This window comes from Bos grunniens, chromosome 6 (assembly GCF_055505025.1).
Source record: "Bos grunniens cultivar Pamir isolate PY7600 chromosome 6, Bosgru_T2T1.0, whole genome shotgun sequence".
In the NCBI taxonomy this organism is placed as follows: Eukaryota; Metazoa; Chordata; class Mammalia; order Artiodactyla; family Bovidae; genus Bos; species Bos grunniens.
The window spans coordinates 102,557,608-102,577,357 of record NC_141170.1 but is presented as its reverse complement, the minus strand read 5'-3'; the positions used below and the strand labels follow the sequence as shown (position 1 = coordinate 102,577,357).

At 41.0% G+C, this 19,750-nt stretch overlaps 1 pseudogene; it reads left to right on the top strand.

The window, feature by feature from the left end:
* The first annotated feature begins 1,646 nt into the window (after positions 1 to 1,646).
* Positions 1,647 to 2,126, top strand: LOC147371116 (elongin-C pseudogene; annotated as a pseudogene).
* The last annotated feature ends 17,624 nt before the right edge of the window (positions 2,127 to 19,750 follow it).

Here is a 19,750-nt window from a genome sequence, read left to right as displayed (position 1 = left end):
AGATACAGGAGAGGCAAGAAAATCGAGAAGGTAGAAGTGAAAACGCATAGCAGCCTGAGGCAATTAGCTCAATTGAACAACCTTATATATTCCACTGAGAATATTATAAACATAGCCCACAGATCTCTACCATCTGAGACTTTCTAAGCTGGTATTCTGAAGGGAATTGAATAGAGCGGACACTCATTTACTGAGCATCTACTATATAACTTGAAAACTCTTTAGAATATCACTCTTTTATATACAGATATTCATAGCTTTGCCTCTCAACTACTAAGAAATCTATGCTCTACACGCTGTTTCAGAAAACAAGGATACACAACCCATTTTTAGAATCTTAGAACTTTCACATATGAACAGGTTAGGTTCCCAAAGCTCCTTTCTTCAAAAGTCTCAATACTCACAAATCCAGGGTGAACTCTCTTAGGTCACAAATGTATTTCCACCAAACAGAAAAGTGAGTTTCTTTGAAGCTTTAGAACCAAGCTTACTCATCTCTTTTCTGTTGATATAAGATGTAAAGTGGTGCATCTCAAACTACAATGTGCCTATGAATCATTTGAAGATCTTGTTAAAATGCAACTTCTGATTTGGTAGACTTGGGAAGCGCTGAGGTTCTGAGTTTCTGGCCAGCTCCCAGGAGATACTGATGCTTGTGGTCCACAACCACTCTTTGTGCAGCAAGTTTCCAAAGGCATCTTTTCATTTACATTTCAAAGTGCACTGAGGAAAGGAATGCCCTCCGAAGGGAGCCCTTTAGCAGCTACTGTGTATTCCCACCCACTCATGTGGATGAAAGAAGACAGTGAAAAAGCTAGCTTCAAACTCAACATTCAAAACTGAAGATCATAGCAGCTAGCCACATCACTTCATGGCAAATAGATGGGGAAACAATGGAAACCATGACACACTTTATTTTCTAGGGCTCCAAAATCACTGCAGATGGTGACTGCAGCCATGAAATTAAAAGATGCTTGCTCCTTGGAAGAAAAGCTATGACAAACCTAGACAGCATATTAAAAAACATAAGCATTACTTTGCCGACAAAGATCCATTTGGTCAAAGCTACGGTTTTACCAGTAGTCATGTATGAATGTGAGAGTTGGACCATAAAGAAGGCTGAGTGCTGAAGAATTGATGCTTTTGAATTGCAGTGTTGGAGAAGACACTTGAGAGTCCTTTGGACTGCAAGGAGATCAAACCAGTCAATCCTAAAGGAAATCAATCCTGAATATTCACTGAAAAGACTGATGCTGAAGCTGAAGCTCTAATACTTTGGCCACCTGATGCAAAGAGCTGACTCATTGGAAAAGACCCTGATGCTGGGAAAGAGTGAAGGCAAGAGGAGAAGGGGATGACAGAGGATGAGATGGTTGGATGGCATCACCGACTTGATGGACATGAGTTTGAGCAAGCTCTGGGAGATGGTGAAGAACAGGGAAGCCTGGCATGCTGTAGTCCATGGGGTCACAAAGAGTCAGAGACGACTGAGCAACTGAACAACAATAACATGTTGAAGTATAGATTTAAATAGGTCTGGCACATCCGTGGCTTTCTACACAAGTAGTACTTTTTAAAGATACTGACCCACCAGTGACCCAGCAGAAATGATTCCTCCAACTTCCCTAGAACCCTTGGTGGCAGGCAGTTGGGGGTAGGTGGGGAGCCGTGGCGTAGATCTGGGGACCAGGTGTGGTGACTGCGGACTGTGGGAATGGCAAGCAACTACTAACGTTCTTCCGGATGCAAAGTAGAATTTCATAAGAATCTAATGGATGGCAAAGAGAAAACCTATGGTGGTCGTGTGGGCCCTGATGCCATGTATGTCAAATTAGTATCTTCCGATGGTCATGAATTTATTGTAAAAAAAGAACATGATCTAACATCAGGAACAATTAAAGCCATGTTGAGTGGTCCAGGTCAATTTGCTGAGAACAAAACTAATGTAGTCAATTTTAGAGAAATCTCTTCACATGTGCTACCAAAAAGTATGCATGTATTTCACCTACAAGTTTCATTCCATGGAGATTCTTAAATTCCCAATTACACCTGAAATTGCCCTGGAACTACTGATAGCTAGGAACTTCCTAGATTGTTAAATAAAATAAATTATAATAAACTGTTAACTTTTTTCAGTATTTAATACCTATAGTTCAGTTAGTAATTTTTTTTAATCTATAGAATGTTGCCTGTGTGCAATTGAACTTTGAATTCATTGCAAAGCAGATTATCTTCTGTTCTTTGCCTAGCAGAGTTGAAATTTGTTTGATACATCAACAAATTAAGACATGAACAAATATGCCATGCTTAGGTGGTTTTGCCTTACCCTTAGATGTGATTTTTTTAAATTAGAGCTGTGGTGATACAGTAAATGCTGAAATTTAGGTATAAATTGAACATGTTCTATAGGTAATTAATGGGGTTATATATTTTTATGTTTTTAGTATTTTTCAAAAACCCATTCTGATCTTATAGCAGTTGTTAGCATTATTAGAGTTATACAGTTGCATATCATTGCAAATAATTGCATTATAAACATATTTATAATTTAGCCAAAATATTGATTTTTATAACTGTCAGACTTGAGAGTTGAAATTTCTTAAGCATCTTTTGATAAATATCAGTATTGTTTAAGTGTATCTTATCTTTTTGTTTATTGCTACAATTTAAGAACTTTATTTAAAATTTTAGAAGATTACTAAGTATAGCTTTAGAAGCAGGGACTTTTTGAACAGTAACCACACGGTCAACAAGCAAACTACATGACTTTTGTTTTGCATGCATTGTGCATTTTGGTCAATCCAAAGTACTGTGTTTTCATTGACTCTAAAGTTTCCTTTGCAATGTTAAAAAAAAAAAGATAGTGAACCGCCTCCTAATGGGTTACTATGCTTGATGTTGACATTGATCATCTTGCCACCCATTCAACGATGTTTCTATTTTGCCAATTACTTTTCCTCTGGCTGGGTATTGTTTGTCCTAGAAAAATACTGTATTAGCACAGGCTGCCATGGCATCCCACTCCAGCACTCTTGCCTGGAAAGTCCCATGGATGGAGGAGCCTGGTGGGCTGCAGTCCATGGGGTCGCTAAGAGTCGGATACGACTGAGTGACTTCACTTTCACTTTTCACTTTCATGCATTAGAGAAGGAGATGGCAACCCACTCCAGTGTTCTTGCCTGGAGAATCCCAGGGATGGGATGCCTGGTTGGCTGCCGTCTATGGGGTCGCACAGAGTCGGACACGACTGAAGCGACTTAGCAGCAGCAGCTGCAGCCATAACAAAATACCATAGCCTGACTGGCTTAAACAACAGAAATTTCTTGTCTCACAGCTCTGGCAGCTGGAAGTCTGAAATCAGAGTTCTAGTGAGAGCTGTCTTCCTAGCTTGCAGGGCTCCACCCTCTCACTGTGTTTTCTCATGTCTGTGGGGAGAGCTCTCTCTCTTGTGTCTCTTCTTATAAGGGCACCAGTTCTATCAGATCAGGGTTCCAAACTTCTGACCTCATTTAGCCTTAATCACCTCTTCAAAGGCCCTATTTCCAATACAATCACATGAGGGGTGGTGGTGGCTACGGCTTCAACATGTGAATGTAGAAGCAACAAATCAGAATCAGAGGGGCCTTTAGGTGATCCAACTGCTAGTCTCCTTTGGGTGCAAAACCCTTGTTTACTTATTAAGTGAAAATACTCTTATTTTCCAGCTCTGCTCTGACATGAAGGAGCTGGAAAGCTCTACCCCAGAAGAAAATTTCTTTGTACAATCTTTAGTACCATCTGCTGGAAGCAGGCAAAATTGATATACTGTTGCTCCAGAAAGCTGATTTTTTTTTTTTTTTTTTTTTAATGAAACTGATGCTGGGAGGGATTGGGGGCAGGAGGAGAAGGGGACGACAGAGGATGAGATGGCTGGATGGCATCACTGACTCGATGGACGTGAGTCTGAGTGAACTCCGGGAGTTGGTGATGGACAGGGAGGCCTGGCGGGCTTCGATTCATGGGGTCGCAAAGAGTTGGACACGACTGAGTGACTGATCTGATCTGAAGTTAAAATATAAGGAGTGTCTTTATTACAGAAAATTAGTTTAAAAATTTTAAACCACTTTAAAGGATAAACTTCAGTTAGCTGAAAAAGAATCAGTTGTGTGAGACAATTCACTATTCAGAAAATGCCAGATTGAAAAAAATTCAAATTGGTATGAAATTTCAAAAATTTCATCTCAATTCATTTAGAGAGGACATACTTTAAAAAACAACTATGATGGCAAGATGTCTAAAAATCTTGCCTTATTAAAAATGTCCAAGAATTTGCAGGGTTGAAGGTATCCCCACATTGGGACAAAAGTTCAGCAACTTGCACCCAATTCCAGATTCCACAGTCTGTCATTCTATTTGTCATTTGGATTTCGTTTAGTTTCATATTTTCAATAATTATAAAACTTTTATTAATATCCTTGAAGTCTTCAAAGTCATATCCAAGTCTAATTTCAGTAAAATTTAAACCTGTTATGAGCTGAATTGTGTTCCCTCATAATTCAAAAAGGGCTTCCCTGATAGCTCAACTGGTAAAGAATCCACCTCCACTCTGGGAGACCTGGCTTGAGTCCTTGGGTTGGGAAGATCCCCTGGAGAAAGGAAAGGCTACCCACTCCAGTATCCTGGCCTGGAGAATTCTATGGACTATATAGTCCCTGAGGTTGCAAAGAGTCGGACATGACTGAGTGACTTTCAGTTTTCATAATTCAAATGTTGAAGTTCCAACCCCTAATAACTCAGAATGTGACTGTATTTGGAGATAGGACCTTTAAAGAGGTAATTAAGGCAAAGTGAGGTCATATGCTGCTGCTGCTAAGTCGCTTCAGTCATGTCCAACTCTGTGCAACCCCATAGACGGAAGCCCACCAGGCTCCCCCGACCCTGGGATTCTCCAGGCAAGAACACTGGAGTGGGTTGCCATTGCCTTCTCCAATGCATGTAAATGAAAAGTGAAAGGGAAGTCGCTCAGTCGTGTCCAACCCTCAGTGACCCCATGGACTGCAGCCCACCAGGCTCCTCTGTCCATGGGATTGTCCATAGACGGGTCCTAATCCATTATGGCTGGTGTCCTTATGAGAAGAGGAAGGACCCTGTTAGGACACAGAGAGAAGGCACCATCTGCAAGCCAATGAACCCTGCTGAAACACTGACCATGGACAGTTAGCCCTCAGGCACCATCTGCAAGCCAGTGAACCCTGCTGAAACACTGACTGCTAGCCCCCAGGACTATGAGAAAATAAATTCTTATTGTTTTAAGTCAACCAGTCTGTGGTATTTTGTTATGGCAACTCTAACAGACTAAACAATGTCCTTCCTGTGGGGGTCCTTCCTTTTCTCTAAACTATATTGAAGGAGAGTTTCTTTACTTCCTTGGTTCACCATCTCTTTCAAAAAGTTTTTTTTTTTTCTTATAACAGCCTTCTTCTTCGCTAATGAAAAGTAGAAATCAAGGAGATTCCTAAAGACAGTTGCTATGTAATAGACTCAAATAGTCCTTATTACACTCTAGCAAACATATGATGTTATAGGGTTCAAGTTACAGGAAACTTGGTATAAGTAAGGGTCATTTTAAACAAGAACTTCTCCCAGGAGATTTTCTCCTTTTAACTATAACAAAGTAGGGAATGTAGACAAACATTCAGGAAAAAAAGATTGCATATTCTAAGGGATGCCACATGCTTTAAGAGAATAGCGAAAGGCCTCCAGTCATCTCCTTGGTGTGACTGGAGCCCAGGTACACCTCACCCCATGGCTTCTCACTTTTACACCACGTAGGGAAAACGTCGGAAAAGGTAGTGAACAAAGCAGAAGCAAAACTCCGAGGGACTCGGGGATTGAAAGAGCAGGAGGACGGACTTCCGTGGTGGTCCAGTGGCTGAGATTCCGCAGTCCCAGTGTAGAGGGCCTGGGTTCCATCCCCAGTCAGGGAGTTAGATCCCACATGCCCACAGCTAAGACCTGCACAGTCAAATAAAAGAATAAAAAACAAACATTAAAAAAAAAGAGCAGGAGGAGGTTTTAGCTGTCATGAGTAAGGAGCTTGTAAGAAGCTTCAGAGAGAGAAGAGATTATGTTGTAGGAGGGTTTCCTATTTGCTTTTCCAGTGAAAGGCCTCGTTATTAATACATCTCTATGGTGATGGTTTAGTCGCTAAGTTGTGTCGACTCTTGCGACTGCCCTTCCTCAACGCCCCAAGGACTGTAGCCTGCCAGGCTCCTCTGACCATGGGGTTTCCCAGGCAGGAATACTGGAGTGGGTTGCCATTTCCTTCTCCAGGGGATTTTCCTGACCCAGGCATCGAACCCAGGTCTCCCGCATTGCAGGCGGTTTCTTTACTGACTGAGCTAGGAGGGAAGCCACCATACACCTCTAAAGAAACTTCTAAATCCTTTTTTGGATTAAGTTTGTTCAGTCTACACTGGGTACCATGTGATCCAGTGTCTGTGAGGCATCTCATTCAAAGATAATGGGACTAATTTTGTAAATAAGTTTCTTTTAAGGACACTTTTAATACTAAAGATCTTTATTATTTACAAAATTAGTCCCGTTATCTTTGAATAAGATGCCTCACAGACACCGGATCACATGGTACCCAGTTGTAGACTGAACAAACAATCCAAAAAGAATTTCTAGTCCCCATTGTTCTTATTTCCTGGATCTGGGGGTGGGGTTTGATATATGAGTAAAGCGGGCCTTTCCTGCCTACTTTCCAAGACAAGAAAAAAAAAAGTTCTTTGTTTTCCATGAAACTGTAGTGGAGCTCTAAGTTGCATAGCTGAAGCATATAATCTAATCCATATACTTTCTCCATAACTACTAGTGGGAAAATTTGCAGTCCTGATGTCTATTAGTTTCTCCCCCTTCAACTAAAGTTTGGAAAATATGTGCTTTGAGACACACTCTGGGCTGAGTTAACATTTCTTCTCTGTGTTTTATTTTTATTTTTTGTAAATTAATTAATTTGTTTTAATTGGAGGCTAATTACTTTACAATATTGTATTGGTTTTGCCATACACTGACGTGAATCCGCCACGAGTGTACATGTGTCCCCAATCCTGAACGCCCCCTCCCTCTTCCATCCCCATCCCATCCCTCTGGGTCATCCCAGTGCACCAGCTCTGAGTGCCCTGTCTCATGCATGGAACCTGGACTGGTGATCCATTTCACATATGGTAATATACATGTTTCAATGCTGTCTCTCAAATCATCCCACTCTCGCCCTCTCCCAGAGTCCAAAAGACTGTTCTATACATGTGTGTCTCTTTTGCTGTCTCACATATAGGGTCATTGTTACCATCTTTCTAAATTCCATATATATATGCTTTAATATACTGTATTGGCGTTTTTCTTTCTGATTTACTTCACTTTGTATAATAGGCTCCAGTTTTATCCACCTCATTAGAACTGATTCAAATGCTTTCTTTTTAATAGCTGAATAATATTCCATTGTGTATATCTACCCCAACTTTCTTATCCATTCGTCTGCCAATGGACATCTAGGTTGCTTCCATGTCCTGCCTTTTGTAAACAGTGCTGTTGAATGTTGGGGTCAGGTGTCTCTTTCAATTCTGGTTTCCTCGGAGTGTATGCCCAGCAGTGGGATTGCTAGGTCGTATGGCAGTTCTATTTCCAGTTGTTTGAGGAATCTCAACACTGTTCTCCATAATGGCTGTACTAGTTTGCTTTCCTGCCAACAGTGTAAGAGGGTTCCCTTTTCTCTGCACCCTCTCCAGCATTTATTGTTTATAGACTTTTTGATAGCAGCCATTCTGACCGGGGTGAGATGGTACCTCATTGTGGTTTTGATTTGCATTTCTCTGATAATGAGTGATGTTGAGCATCTTTTCATGTGTTTGTTAGCTATCTGTATGTCTTCTTGGAGAAATGTCTGTTTAGTTCTTTGGCCCATTTTTTGATTGGGTCGTTTATTTTTCTGGAATTGAGCTGCATGAGCTGCTTGTATATTTTTGAGATTAATTCTGTCAGTTGCTTCATTTGCTATTATTTTCTCCCATTCTGAAGGCTGTCTTTTCACCTTGCTTGTAGTTTCCTTTGTTGTGCAAAAGCTTTTAAGTTTAATTATATCCCATTTGTTTATTTTTGCTTTTATTTCCATTACTCTGGGAGGTGGGTCATAGAGGATCTTGCTGTGATTTATGTCAGAGAGTGTTTTGCCTATGTTCTCCTCTAGGAGTTTTATAGTTTCTGGTCTTACATTTCAATCTTTAATCCATTTTGAGTTTATTGTTGTGTATGGTGTTAGAAAGTGTTCTAGCTTCATTCTTTTACAAGTGGTTGACCATTTTTTCCCAGCACCACTTGTTAAAGAGATTTTCTTTTCTCCATTGTATATTCTTGCCTCCTTTGTCAAAAATAAGGTGTCCATAAGTGCATGGATTTATCTCTGGGCTTTCTGTTTTGTTCCATTGATCTATATTTCTGTCTTAGTGCCAGTTCTGTTGGAGAAGGCAATGGCACCCCACTCCAGTACTCTTGCCTGGAAAATCCTATGGATGGAGGAGCCTGGTGGGCTGCAGTCCATGGGGTCGCTAGGAGTCTGACATGACTGAGCGACTTCACTTTCACTTCTCACTTTCATGAATTGGAGAAGGAAATGGCAACCCATTCCAGTGTTCTTGCCTGGAGAATCCCAGGGACAGGGGAGCCTGGTGGGCTACCGTCTATGGGGTCACACAGAGTTGGACACGACTGAAATGACTTAGCAGCAGCAGCAGCAGCAGCAGCGGCGGCAGCAGACAGTTCTGTCTTGGTGACTGTAGCTTTGTAGTATACAGCCTGAAGTCAGGCAGGTTGATTCCTCCAGTTCCATTCTTCTTTCTTAAGATTGCTTTGGCTATTCGAGGTTTTTTTGTATTTCCATACAAATTGTGAAATTATTTGTTCTAGTTCTCTGAAAAATACCATTGGTAGCTTGATAGGGATTGCATTGAATCTATAGATTGCTTTGGGTAATATACACATTTTCACCATATTGATTCTTCCGACCCATGAACATGGTATATTTCTCCATCTATTTGTGTCATCTTTGATTTTTTATCAGTGTTTTATAGTTTTATATATATAAGTATTTTGTCCCTTTAGGTAGATTTATTCCTAAGTATTTTATTCTTTTCTCTGCAATGGTGAATGAAATTGTTTCCTTAATTTCTCTTTCTGTTTTCTCATTGTTAGTGTATAGGAATGCAAGGGATTTCTGTGTGTGTTAATTTTATGTCCTGCAACTTTACTATATTCATTGATTAGTTCTAGTAATTTTCTGGTGGAGTCTTTAGGGTTTTCTATGTAGAGGATCATGTCATCTGCAAACAGTGAGAGTTTTACTTCTTCTTTTCCAATCTGGATTCCTTTTATCCCTTTTTTCTTCTTTGAACGCTGTGGCTAAAACTTCCAAAACTATGTTGAATAGCAGTGGTGAGAGTGGGCACCCTTGTCTTGTTCCTGACTTTAGGGGAAATGCTTTCAATTTTTCACCGTTGAGGATAATGTTTAACGTTTGCTGTGGGTTTATCATATATGGCTTTTATTATGTTGAGGTATGTTCCTTCTATGCCTGCTTTCTGGAGGGTTTTTATTATAAATGGATGCTGAATTTTGTCAAAGGCTTTCTCTGCATCTATTGAGATAATCATATGGTTTTTATCTTTAAATTTGTTAATGTGGTGTATCACATTGATTGATTTGTGAATATTGAAGAATCCTTGCATCCCTGGGATAAAGCCCAACTTGGTCATGATGTTTGATCTTTTTAATATGTTGTTGGATTCTGTTTGCCAGAATTTTGTTGAGGATTTTTGCATCTATGTTCATCAGTGATATTGGCCTGCAGTTTTCTTTTTTTGTGGCATCTTTGTCTGGTTTTCGTTTTAGGGTGATGGTGGCCTCATAGAATGAGTTTGGAAGTTTACCTTCCTCTGCAATTTTCTGGAAGAGTTTGAGTAGCATAGGTGTTGAAAGGAAGTGAAAGTGAAGTCATTCAGTCGTGTCTGACTCTTTGTGACCCCACGGACTGTAGCCTACAGGCTCCTCCGTCCATGGGGTTTTCCAGGCAAGAATGCTGGAGTGAGTTGCCATTTAGATCTTCTCTAAATTTTTGGTAGAATTCACCTGTGAAGCCATCTGGTCCTGGGCTTTGTTTGTTGGAAGATTTTTTATTACAGTTTCGATTTCTGTGCTTGTGATGGGTCTGTTAAGATTTTCTATTTCTTTCTGGTTCAGTTTTGGAAGGTTATACTTTTCTACGGAGAAGGCAATGGCACCCCACTCCAGTACTCTTGCCTAGAAAATCCCATGGACGGAGGAGCCTGGAAGGCTGCAGTCCATGGGGTCGCTAAGAGTTGGACACGACAGAGCGACTTCACTTTCACTTTTCACTTTCATGCATTGGAGAAAGAAATGGCAACCCACTCCAGTGTTCTTGCCTGGAGAGGGAGGGGGGAGCCTGGTGGACTGCTGTCTATGGGGTTGCACAGAGTCGGACACGACTGAAGCGACTTAGCAGCAGCAGCAGCATACTTTTCTAAGAATTTGTCCATTTCTTCCAAGTTGTCCATTTTATTGGCATATAGTTGCTGAGAGTAGTCTCTTATGATCCTTTGTATTTCTGTGTTGTCTATTGTGATTTCTCCATTTTCATTTCTAATTTTGTTGATTTGATTCTTCTCCCTGTCTTTCTTGATGAGTTTGGCTAATGGTTTGTCTATTTTATTTATCTTCTCAAAGAACCAGCTTTTAGTTTTGTTGATTTTTGCTATAGTCTTCTTTGTTTCTTTTTCATTTATTTCTGCTGTAATTTTTATGTCTTTATTTCTACTAACTCTGGGGTTCTTGATTTCTTCTTTTTCTAGTTGCTTTAGGTGTAAAGTTATGTTATTTATTTGACTTTTCTCTTGTTTCTTGAGGTAAGCTTGTATTACTATGAACCTTCCCCTTAGCACTGCTTTTACTGAATCCCGTAGGCTTTGGGTTGTTGTGTTTTCCTTTTCATTCATTTCTATGCATATGTTGATTTCTTCTGTGATTTGTTGGTTATTCAGAAGTGTGTTGTTTAGCCTCCATATGTTTGTATTTTTAATAGTTTTTTTTCCCTGTAGGTGACATCTAATCTTACCACATTGTGGTCAGAAAAGATGCTTGAAATGATTTTAATTTTTTTGAATTTACCAAGGCTAGATTTATGGCCCAGGATGTGATCTATCCTGGAGAATGTTCCGTGTGCACTTGAGAAAAAGGTGAAATTCATTGTTTTTGGGTGAAGTGTCTTACAGATACCAATTAGGTCTAACTGGTCCATTGCATCATTTAAAGTTTATGTTTCTTGCTAATTTTCTGTTTAGTTGATCTATCCATAGGTGTGGGTGGGGTATTAAAGTCTCCCACATTATTGTGTTATTGTTAATTTCCCCTTTCATACTTAGCATTTGCCTTATGTATTGCAGTGCTCCTATGTTGGTGCATATATATTTATAATTGTTATATCTTCTTCTTGGATTGATCCTTTGATCATTATGTAGTGTCTTTCTTTGTCTCTTTTCACAGCCTTTATTTCAAAGTCTATTTTACCCAATATGAGTATTGCTACTCCTGCTTTCTTTTGGTCTCCATTTGCATGAAATTTCTTTTTTCAGCCCTTCACCTTCAGTCTGTATGTGTCCCTTGTTTTGAGGTGGGTCTCTTGTAGACAGCATATATAGGGGTCTTGTTTTTCCATCCATTCAACCAGTCTTTGTCTTTTGGTTGGGGCATTCAACCCATTTACATTTAAGGTAATTATTGATAAGTGTGATCCTGTTGCCATGTACTTTGTTGCTTTGGGTTCAAGTTTATAAACCTTTTCTGTGTTTCCTGTCTAGAGAAGACCCTTTAGCATTTGTTGAAGAACTGGTTTGGTGGTGCTGAATTCTGTCAGCTTTTGTTTGTCTGTAAAGCATTTGATTTCTCCTTCATATATGAATGAGATCCTTGCTGGATATAGTAATCTGCGTTGTAGGTTTTTCTCTTTCATCACTTTAAGTATGTCTTGCCACTCTCTTCTGGTCTGAAGAGTTTCTATTTAAAGATCAACTGTTATCCTTATGGGAATCCCCTTGTGTGTTATTTGTTGCTTTTCCTTTGATGCTTTTAACATTTGTGCTTTGTGTTTTATTATGTGTCGTGGGGTGTTTTGTGTTGGGGTGTTCTACCTCAGAGGTTTATCCTGTTTGGGACTCTCTGGGTTTCTTGGACTTGGGTGGCTATTTCCTTCCCCATTTTAGGGAAGTTTTCAACTATTATCTCCTCAAGTATTTTCTCATGGCCTTTCTTTTTGTCTTCTTTTTCTGGGATGATTCTTCTTCTCCTACGATTTGAGTGTTGGGGTGTTTAACATTGTTCCAGAGGTCTCTGAGGTTGTCCTCATTTTTTAAAATTCTTTTTTCTTTTTCCCTCTCTGCTTCATTTATTTCCACCATTCTATCTTCCACCTCACTTATCCTATCTTCTGCCTCAGTTATTCTACTGTTGGTTCCCTCCAGAGTGCTTTTGATCTCAGTTATTGCATTATTCATTATTGATTGACTATTTTTTATTTCTTCTAGGTCTTTTTTAAACATTTCTTGCATCTTCTCAATCCTCGTCTCTAGGCTCTTTCTCTGTAACTCCATTTTGTTTTCAAGATGTTGGATTGTCTTTACTATCATTATTCTGAATTCTTTTTCAGGTAAACTCCCTATCTCCTCCTCTTTTGTTTGGTTTGGTGGGCATTTATCATGTTCCTTTACCTGCTGAATATTCCTCTGCCTTTTCATTTTGTTTAGGTTGCTGTGTTTGGGGTGGCCTTTCTGTATGCTAGAAGACTGTGGTTCCTCTTTATTGTGGAGCCTGCTCCCTGTGGGTGGGGTTGGACGAGTGGCTTGTCAAGGGTTCCTGGTTAAGGAAGTTTGCATCAGTGAACTGGTAGGTGGAGCTGGATCTCTTCTCTCTGGAGTGAGGAAATGTCCAGTAGTGTGTTTTGAGGTGCCTGTGGGTTTGGTGTGACTTTGAGCAGGCTGTATTTTAATGCTCAGGGCTATGTTCCTGTGTTGCTGGAGAATTAGCATGGTGTGTCTTGCTCTGGAACTTGTTGGCTCTGGGGGGAGCTTGGTTTCAGTGTAGGTATGGAGGCTTTTGGATGAGCCCTTGATCAATGTTCCCTGGAGTCAGGAGTTTTCTGGTGCTTTCAAGTTTTGGATTTAAGCCTCCTGCCTCTGGCTTTCAGTCTAATTCTTACAGTAGCCTCAAGACTTCTCCATCCATACAGCACAGATGATAAAACATCTAAGTTAATGGTGAAAAGATTCTCCACAGTCTGGAACACCCAAAGAGGTTCACGGAGTTACATAGAGAAGAGAAGAGGGAGGAAGGGGATAGAGGTGACCAAGAGGAGAAGAGGGGGAGTCAAAAGGGGAGAGACCAATCTAGCCAGTGATCAGTTCCCTAAGTGTTCTGCACAGCCCAGAACACCCAGATAGATTCACAGAGTTTAGAGAAGAGAGGGGGAGGGAGGAGATAGCGGTGACCTGGGGGAGAAAAGGGAGAGTCAAAAGGGGAGAGAGCAATCAACCTAGTAATCACACCCCAAGCAAACATGGGTACTGAGGATCAGATTCTTAAAAGCACAAAATTGATAACAAATACTAAAAAGCAAAGATTAAAAATCTAGAATAGAGGTTAGACTCTGAAAAATACAATATTATAAATACAAAACAAAATCAATCACAAAAATTATAAAAAATATACGTGAAATTTGCTTTAAAAATAGGGTCTTTTTTTGGAAGGTAATAATAGATTATAAAAATGAAAATTAAAGTAGTCATAAAGAACTTAAACATAAAAAATTTAAAAAATGATAATAGTAAAAATATTGAATGGTTTGCCTTGGAAATGAACAGAGATCATTCTGTCGTTTTTGAGATTGCATCCAAGTATTGCATTTCAGACTCTTTTGTTGACCATGATGGCTACTCCATTTCTTCTAAGGGATTCCTGCCCACAGTAGTAGATATAATGGTCATCTGAGTTAAATTCACCCATTCCAGTCCATTTTAGTTCGCTGATTCCTAGAATGTCAACATTCACTCTTGCCATCTCCTGTTTGACCACTTCCAATTTGCCTTGATTCATGGACCTGACATTCCAGGTTCCTATGCAATATTGCTCTTTACAGCATCGGACATTGCTTCTATCACAAGTCACATCCACAACTGGGTATTGTTTTTGCTTTGGCTTCATCCCTTCATTCTTTCTGGAGTTATTTCTCCACTGATCTCCAGTAGCATATTGGACACCTACTGACCTGGGGCGTTCTTCTTTCAGTATCCTATCATTTTGCCTTTTCATACTGTTCATGGGGTTCTCAAGGCAAGAATACTGAAGTGGTTTGCCATTCCCTTCTCCAGTGGACAACATTCTGTCAGACCTCACCACCATGACCCGCCCGCTTGGGTGGCCCCACAGGCATGGCTTAGTTTCATTGAGTTAGATAAGGTTGTGGTCCTGGTGTGATTAGATTGACTAGTTTTCTGTGATTATGGTTTCAGTGTGTCTGCCCTCTGATGCCCTCTTGCAACACTTACCGTCTTACTTGGGTTTCTCTTACCTTGGACGTGGGGTAGCTCCTCCTGGCCGCTGCCCCTGGCCTTCAATATCACAGTAATCCAAGTATATGCCCCAACCAGTAATGCTGAAGAAGCTGAAGTTGAATGGTTCTATAAATACCTCCAAGACCGTTTAGAACTAACACCCAAAAAAGATGTCCTTTTCATTATAGGGGACTAGAATGCGAAAGTAGGAAGTCAAGAAACACCTGAAGTAACAGGCAAATTGGGCCTTGGAATACGGAATGAAGAAGGGCAAACTAATACAGTTTTGCCAAGAAAATGCACTGGTCATAGCAAACACCCTCTTCCAACAACACAAGAGAAGACTCTCCACATGGACATCACCAGATGGTCAACACTGAAATCAGATTGATTATATTCTTCGCAGCCAAAGATGGAGAAGCTCTATACAGGTAACAAAAACAAGACCAGGAGGAACTGACTGTGACTCAGATCATGAACTCCTTATTGCCAAATTCAGACTTAAATTGAAGAAAGTAGGGAAAACCACTAGACAATTCAAGTATCACCTAAATCAAATCCCTTATGATTATACAGTGGAAGTGAGAAATAGATTTAAGGGCCTAGATCTGATAAGAGTGCCTGATGAACTATGGAATGAAGTTTGTGACATTGTACAGGAGACAGGGATCAAGACCATCCCCATGGAAAAGAAATACAAAAAAGCAAAATGGCTGTCTGGGGAGCCCTTACAAATAGCTGTGAAAAGAAGAGAAGCAAAAAGCAAAGGAGAAAAGGAAAGATATAAGCATCTGAATGCAGAGTTCCAAAGAATAGCAAGAAGAGATAAGAAAGTCTTCCTCAGTGATCAGTGCAAAGAAATAGAAGCAAACAATAGAATGGGAAAGCCTAGAGATCTCTTCAAGAAAATTAGAGATACCAAGGGAAGATTTCAGAAAATATTAAGAAGAGGTGGCAGGAATACACAGAAGAGTTATACAAAAAAGATCTTCACAATCCAGATAATCACGATGGTGTGATCACTGACCTAGAGCCAGACATCCTGGATTGTGAAGTCAAGTGGGCCTTAGAAAGCATCACTATGAACAAAACTAGTGGAGGTGATGGAATTCCAGTTGAGCTCTTTCAAATCCTGAAGGTTGATGCTGTGAAAGTGCTGCACTCAATGTGCCAGCAAATTTGGAAAACTCAGCAGTGGCCACAGGACTGGAAAAGGTCAGTTTTCATTCCAATCCCAAAGAAAGGCAATGCCAAAGAATGCTCAAACTACCACACAACTGCACTCATCTCACACACTACTAAAGTAATGCTCAAAATTCTCCAAGCCAGGCTTCAACAATACATGAACCGTGAATTTCCATGTGTTCAAGCCGGTTTTAGGAAAGACAGAGGAACCAGAGATCAAATTGCCAACATCTGCTGGATCATGGAAAAAGGAAGAGAGTTCCAGAAAAACATCTATTTCTGCTTTATTGACCATGCCAAAGCCTTTGACTGTGTGGATCACAATAAACTGTGGAAAATTCTGAAAGAGATGGGAATACCAGAGCACCTGACCTGCCTCTTGAGAAATCTGTATGCAGGTCAGGAAGCAAGAGTTAGAACTGGACATAGAACAACAGACTGGTTCCAAATAGGAAAAGACGTATGTCAAGGCTATATATTGTCACCCTGCTTATTTAACTTCTATGCAGAGTACATCATGAGAAACGCTGGACTGGAAGAAGCACAAGCTGGAATCAAGATTGCCGGGAGAAATATCAATAACCTCAGATATGCAGATAACACCACTCTTATGGCAGAAAGTGAAGAGGAACTAAAAAGCCTCTTGATGAGAGTGAAAGAGGAGAGTGAAAAAGTTGGCATAAAACTCAACATTCAGAAAACAAAGATTATGGCATCCGGTCCCATCACTTCATGGGAAATAGATGGAGAAACAGTGGAAACAGTGTCAGACTTTATTTGTTTGGGCTCCAAAATCACTGCAGATGGTGATTGCAGCCATGAAATAAAAAGACACTTCCTCCTTGGAAGAAAAGTTATGACCAACCTAGATAGCATATTGAAAAGCAGAGACATTACTTTGCCAACAAAGGTCCGTCTAGTCAAGGCTATGGTTTTCCTATGGTCATGTATGGATGTGAGGGTTGGACTGTGAAGACAGCTGAGTGCTGAAGAATTGATGCTTTTGAACTATGGTGTTGGAGAAGACTCTTGAGAGTCCCTTGGACTGCAAGGAGATCCAACCAGTCCATTCTAAAGGAGATCAGTCCTGGGTGTTCTTTGGAAGGAATGATGCTAAAGCTGAAACTCCAATACTTTGGCCACCTCATGCGAAGAGTTGACTCATTGGAAAAGACTCTGATGCTGGGAAGGATTGGGGGCAGGAGGAAAAGGGAACGACAAAGGATGAGATGGCTGGATGGCATCACTGACTCGATGGACGTGAGCCTGAGTGAACTCTGGGAGTTGATGATGGACAGGGAGGCCTGGCATCCTGCAATTCATGGGGTTGCAAAGAGTCGGACACGACTGAGTGACTGAACTGAACTGAACTGAACTGAATAGTAAAAACATATCTAGGAATTTCTCTGGTGCTGTTGAACGCAGTGTGGGGTCAGTTCAGTTTCAGATAATTCCTTGTTCCAGCTTATACTTCTTCTCAAGGTCTATAGGCCCCTTCCAATTCTTAGTCAATGCTAACTACTGTTTAATCTGTTGCACCTGTCATTCCAGAGTGGTTCCCTCTTCTTTGTTTATTTTGGCTTCCTCTGTTTGCAAGTCTCTTCAGTGTCTAATTTCCACCCTGACACAAGCGGGCAAAGGTAGTCACTTATTTAGCCTCACTTGTTCAGTTGTGCTGTGGGGAGGGAGGGACACTGCAAACAAATACAGCTAGTGCATTTGGGGAGTGCTCACAGTATATGAACCACATGGGGTTTGCCCCAGCTCACGGCATGTGTGCTTTCCCAGTGTTGCTCTGCAGGGAAACTGTCCAAAGTGGACCCTGAGTTTTGTGCACTTCCCAGGTCTAAGCTGCTCAGGTTCAGGTTCTTGGGTACTCCACAAAGGCACAGACTCAGTTGGGCATGCGTTTGGTGCCCTTCCCAGGTCCGAGCAGCTCAGGTGACCAGGTACTTGGCAAGCACACTGTCCCAGGTGGGCTGTGTGTCTTAATCACCTCCCCAGCCCCAGCTGCTGGGTTTTCTGGGTGTGCCATGAGAGCACCATCTCAGATGTGCTGTGTGTCTCCTCTGGGGAGCTGATCTCTGGCTGCGGCCCTCTTGGCAAATGTCAACTGTCCACGATCCCAGGAAGACTTGGTTAGCAAGTGGGAGCCTGCTCACAGTTTGGTGGAGGATGCTGTCTCTGGGGCTGAGATTACCCCTTGCCTTCCAGTTCTGGCTGTAGCCCACCTGCCTCTCTGCCTCCAGAGGTGGGATGGGCAGGTCCTCGGCTGGCTAGCTCTCCTTTGGTATTCACTCAGTCCTTCGTTCTATGAGCTGGTCAGGCTGTGCCTCAGGTTAGAGCTTTTCGTGGGAATGTTCTCTCTATCTCTCACTCTGTTTTTTTTTTTCCTCTCTCTGGCGATCCCACTGTTTTGGTTGCTATCTCACTGTTAGCAAGACTCAGACTGTCCTCAGGGCTTTCAGGCCCAGTTCTTACCCTAAGCAATGCAGCGCACACCTCCCTATTCAGCCCACACTTGCTGGTGGTGGATGCAAGCGTCTGGGCTACTTCTCTCCTGGGAGTTGCGGTTAGGTGCATATTCTGTGGGTTTTTTTTTTTTTTCCCTCCCAGTTATGTTGCCCTCTGAGATTACAAAACTCCCCACAGACCCACAGGTGAGAGGGTTTCCTGGTGTTTGGAAACTTTTTCTCCTTCACAACTCCCTCCGTGGGACAGGTCTCCATCCCTAACTTTTGTCTCTCTTTTTTTCTTTTATATTTTGTCCTACCTCCTTTTGAAGAGAATGGGCTGCCTTTCTGGGTGTCTGGTGTCTTCTGTCAGTGTTCAGAAGTTGTTTTGTGAAAGTTGCTCAACATTCAAATGAACTTTTGATGAATTGTGGGGGAGAAAGTGGTCTCCCCATCCTATTCCTCGGCCATCTTAGTACCACCCCTCTGTGTGTGTTTTATGTTGTAATCAGCCTATGAGGCTAAAGAAAAGAACATTTTAATGGCTGCAAATACACGAATTCTTGTATTCTTTGCTAACATGTAATGTGTAAATTTTGATGGTTCGTCTGCACACATAAACTATAGACAAAGTCATAATTCTGTTGCAAGATCATGAGGCACAAGTGATAAGAACTAGATGCAAATCACTTGACTTTCATAAGTCACAGGTTCACTTTCGAAATAAAGTAGAAGTTGGAGGCAAAAATAATGAACGTTGCTATTTCTTGAACAACTATGAAGCACCAGGCATTCTTCTAGGTTCATTAAAATGTTATTTCCACAAAATAGTAGACTTTTAAAACATAATTCTAAGGAGGAGAACTCTGAAAGTCAAAATGCTTAAGAAACTCCCCTCAAGCTCACAATTATGCCAGTAATTCAGTGAGTGGGATGAGAAATGAGGACCGTCACAGAGGAAGAAGGGATGGTTGCTTGGAAGACTCCAGGATTCCCGTGCAAAGTTAGTTGACCCAGTTTCCAGTAGCTGGTGATGTCCATTAAGAGGATTTTCTCGTCTGTGCCTTAGTTGAGTGAGGAAAAGTATGAGAGATTACAAGCATATAGAGAAAAAAAAACATTTTCTACTCCTCCCCAAGCCTAGACACTTCAATGAGCAGATTACTGAGAACTTAAAAAGTATATATCTTAGCAAATTTTACCCAGGCAGTGATGATGTTCAGTACCATTTTGTTTCATTTTTAAAAATTACCAGAAAACGTAATCTAGTTGTTGTTGCTGTTCAGTAGCTAAGTCTTGTCCAACTCTTTGTGACCCCATGAGCTGCAGCATGCCAGGCTTCCCTAAACTTCACCGTCTCCAGGAGGTTTGCTCAAACCCGTGGTCCATTGAGTCAGTGATGCCATCCAGCCATCTAATCCTCTAGTCAGATTACTAAAAATACTTTGTCACTAAAGAATC